The 4,392-nt window shown below is 44.3% G+C and overlaps 1 long non-coding RNA gene across 1 annotated transcript in view; it reads left to right on the forward strand.

Moving 5' to 3' along the window:
* The window catches only part of LOC102378811, a 12,944-nt gene extending 10,330 nt beyond the window's left edge, over nt 1–2,614 (forward strand). The window contains exon 3 of the long non-coding RNA XR_325013.3: nt 1,224–2,614. This is a non-coding gene — a long non-coding RNA (uncharacterized LOC102378811). The remainder of the gene's footprint in view (nt 1–1,223) is intronic.
* The last annotated feature ends 1,778 nt before the right edge of the window (nt 2,615–4,392 follow it).

A 4,392-nucleotide genomic window follows, 5' to 3' on the forward strand; every position in this document is an offset into this window, starting at 1 on the left:
CCGTGCCTGTATCCTTGTAACTAATCAGTCGATTAATATTTACACTGACTCTCAGTATGCCTTTAAAGTCTGTCATTCTGCTGGACAAATTTGAAAACAACGTGGGTTCCTTACATCTTCTGGATCCTTTATTTCGCATGCTGTTATAGTAAAAACTTTACTAAAGGCTATTTTACTACCTAAGCAAATTTCTGTCATGCATTGCAAAGCTCATACAGGTGACTCTGACCCAGTCAGTCTAGGAAATGCTTATGCCAATAAGCATGCCCAACTTGCAGCTATTCATGGTTCCCTGCTTTCAGTTCCCCTTTTTCCACTGCTCGACCTCTCCCCTTCTACTATTTCTCTCTTACAAGATGCAGCTCCTGAGTCAGAAAAAAGTGCCTGGAGTGCAGCTGGCTGCATCTTGCACTCTGATACCTTATGGCGCTCTCCTGACGGACGTACTGTTGCCCCTAAAGGTCTTGTTTCTCGTCTTGCATGCGCGGCTCATGAGATGAGCCATGCGTGCAAAATGGGGGTAGCAGAAACTCTATTAAGAGATTGGTATGCGTCCACTATACATGCAGAAGCTCAAAAAGTCTCTCAGACGTGTGCAATATGTCTGCAACATGGAATTAGTAAACCCATTCATGTACAGGCTAGTGCTATGCCATGGTCTTATGGTCCATTCCAAAATTTACAAGTGGATTTCATTGACTTACCTCCTGACAAAGGATTTAAACATGTGCTTGTCATTATATGTCATTTTAGCAAGAGCAGATGCGATTTCTGTTGCAAAAAAGTTAATGACTGAACTAATTCCACGTTTTGGAGTACCTCTTACCATAGATTCAGATCAGGGACCACATTTTATTTCTCAAATTCAAAAGGCACTCAGTAAAGCCTTAGGATTTACCTGGAAATTCCACATACCATACCATCCAGCCAGTTCAGGAAAGGTAGAACGACTTAACCAAAACATAAACACCAAATTACCAAAGCTTTGTAAACAAACTGGACTCCCGTGGCCTGATATTTTTCCTATTGTGCTTATGCACCTTAAAAACATGCCTAATAGGAAACATGGGCTCACCCCACATGAGATACTATTTGGAAGGCCTATGAACATTGGCTTAAGCCCTATTAGAGAAATTAAAACAACTGATTTGTTTGAAGGTCATGAAAATGTGCTAAACTATTGCAAAGGGCTCATAAATACTGTCAAAGCTTTATTTTCACAGGTTAGTGCTGCTTTACCGATCCCTACTGATATTCCTTGCCACTCCTTAAGCCCTGGGGACTGGGTCCTTGTAAAGGAGTTCCAACGGAAAGACTGCTTGCAGCCCAGGTGGAGTGGACCTTATCAAGTTTTGTTAACAACCAACACTGCTGTAAAGGTTGAGGGAAAACCTGCCTGGATCCATGCATCTCACTGCAGAAGAACTGTAACACCAGAGCAAGAAGACCTCCAACAGACAACAGCTGTATCCCAACCAAGGTTAAAACCTTTCCCTGAGGCTGAGGACAAAGACCCTCAGGACCTCACTCAATCAAGTGAGAAGTATCAAGGTGCAAGTAATAGTGATCTTGCTGGTGAACCTAACACCCTGATTCAGCTGAATCCACCAGTTGAAGAGCGAAGGTATTATCTGCGGCCTCGAAAGAAGTAAATGCATCCATTTGGAAGATCACCACCTCGACCAAAACCAAGAGCCGAAGTTATCAGTCCTCTCGGTAACTTAGGCCCAGAAAATGAGGAAAAACTTTGGTTACCCTCTTGGATGTGGCTGGTAGTAGGTTTTGTCCTACTGGTGTGGGTAGTGTTCATTGTTGAAATATTTTGTCCTTTCTGTTTTTTTAAACTGATTAGTGCTATTGACATCAAGGTGAACAAACAGACAACGAAAACCAGAAGAGTTGCCTGCAGAGGCAAGCCAAATAATACTTGCCAACATGATTGAAAAACTTGTCATAACTGCTGTCTTGTTTAGCTCAATTGCTTTAAGCACTGCAAATGTTTACTTAAGTCTGCTGCAGAAAGTATCAAAAGCTCTAAATGAATCAGATTGCTGGGTATGCGGCCTGAGTCCTAGGACTCATAGCAAAGGATTCCTCATGATCCCTCACCCCTTAAGTTTAGAGCCGAATAGAAATAGAGTGATCCTTCTTTTGAAGGATCAAAGGGGGGAATGAAGGGGGAATAAAATGGAGTTGAATTGCCATTATGTATAAGCAAGCAGATCACGTATGTTGCTTAAGCTATGAGGAAGTTAAAGGACATGACCCAAAACTGCTAGGCTAGGGCGAACTGGAACAATCCTGTCCTAGTCCAGTAAAAGCAGAAACTTAGTGTAGAAGTAGCCATGTACTGGCTTGCTGAGTCAGCCCAGAACGGGAAGTGACCCTGTGGTTACAAGCTAGAAGAAACCAGTTAAACTAACACTGCTATACTAAAAATAAGTAGATACATGTGCATTACTATCTAAGTCATGGCAAATGCTGATTGGTGTATGCTGTTGCTGTGCTTATGATGTCATATTTTCTAAATAAACTCGCCTCACCTATTGTATGGGGTCAGACATCTTCACAATTCTCCAACTGTGTATGAGTCTGTCCAGAATGCATTCTCTAATAAACCAAGTTCTTTTTTTAACTTTCATTAGTCTGTTCGTCTGAGCCTCCGCCCAACGAACCAGGGACAAGTTTTCCCCAACAGGTTACCTAGATAGGTTGTGGAATCTCCATACTTGGCAGTTTTTAAAGCCTGGCACAACAAAGACTTGGCTGGAATTATCTAGTTGGGAATGGACTAGGTGACCTGCTGAGGTCCCTTCCAACCCTAATGTTCTATGACTCTATGATTCTATGACCCTCGAACCAGTCCTGGTCACCCGTGGTGACCTGTGGCAGTTCCTCCCACAAAACCTGGCAAGCATTGGTGTTGGTTGCATGTGATGAGAAGAGCTCTGTGTAGAAAGCCCTTGCTCTTTCTCGCAGCTTGCCAGGGTCTACAAAGGGAGTAGGAGGTGAGTGATGTACTTCTCCCTCCTCTTCTCCAGGGTATAGAAGTAGAAGCCAAAGTCTACCTCCCAAGGGAGCTGGACATGCAAGCAGATAAATGCACCATGGGTGCAATAGTCATCCAGAGCCCAGAGCTCTTCCTGCCTCTCCTGATACTCTTTGCAGAGGGACACATTGTACAGGTCAGTAACTAGGACCCCCCTCCAACTCCAGCACTTCCCTCTCAAGCTTCTCTGTAACTGCTTCCTGCTGTTGGGTGTGCATTCCACCATAATAGTTTCATAGTAGTTTCATAGTAGGTAGGGTTGGAAGGGACCTGAGCAGATCATCAAGTCCAACCCCTTGCCATGGGCAGGAAAGAATGCTAGGGTCAAATGAACCTGGCCAGGTGGTTATCTAACCTCCTTTTGAAGACCCCCAGGGTAGGAGCAAGCACCACTTCCCTTGAAAGTTGGTTCCAGATCCTAGCCACCCTGACTGTGAAGTAGTGCCTCCCAGTGAATAATGACTCAGTTCCATCAATCAATACTCTCTGGGTCCTACCACGGAGCCAGTTACCTAGCTACCAGGCTGTAAAGAGGCTGCATTTTCCCAATTTTTTCATGAGAGCATCGTGGGAGACCAGGTCAAAGGCCTTTGTGAAGTCTGAGTATATGACATCAACCTCATTTCCCCTATCCAGGTGGTGAGTTACCTGATTGTAGAAGGAAATGAGGTTGGTCTGGCATGACCTGACCAAAATGAAGCCATGTTGGCTATCTTTCAGAATACTGCCTTCTGCTAGCCTGTCTAACTGATTCTTTGATCATTTTCTCCAGGATTTTACCAGGGATTGAGGTCAAACTGACTGTCCTGTAATTTCCTGGGCCCTCCTTTCTCCCTTTGTTAAAGATAGGCACCATGCTGGCCTTCCCCCAATCTTCTGGGACCTCTCCCAGGTGCCATGAGTCTTCAAATAATTTTGCCATAGATCATGAGATGACATCCGCCAGTTCTTTTAGCACTCTCAGGTGTAGTTCATCTGATCCTATCCCCATGAGAGGATCCCCCCCATCATGATCATCTTGTATCCTGTCAAGCAGGCTAACACCCTTGGACTGGTGGAATACTGATGTGAAGTATTCATTCAGCAGTTCAGTTTTGTCCTGAGTGTTCGTCCCATTTCATTTATCAGGGGCCCTATGCTTCCCTTATTTGTTCTCTGACTTCCTACATATCTAAAGAAGGACTTCTTGTCCTTGATCCCAGTTGCCAATTTGTATTCACTTTGTGCTTTTGCTGTCCTGAGCTGCTGCCTACAGGGGCAGGTTGTTGCTGAGTACTCCTCTTTGGTAGTTATTTCTGACTCCATCCTTTGTAGGCTTCTTGTTTTAATTCAGGAGGTCCATG

The sequence above is a fragment of the Alligator sinensis genome, unplaced genomic scaffold, assembly GCF_000455745.1.
Source record: "Alligator sinensis unplaced genomic scaffold, ASM45574v1 scaffold338_1, whole genome shotgun sequence".
Taxonomy (NCBI): domain Eukaryota; kingdom Metazoa; phylum Chordata; order Crocodylia; family Alligatoridae; genus Alligator; species Alligator sinensis.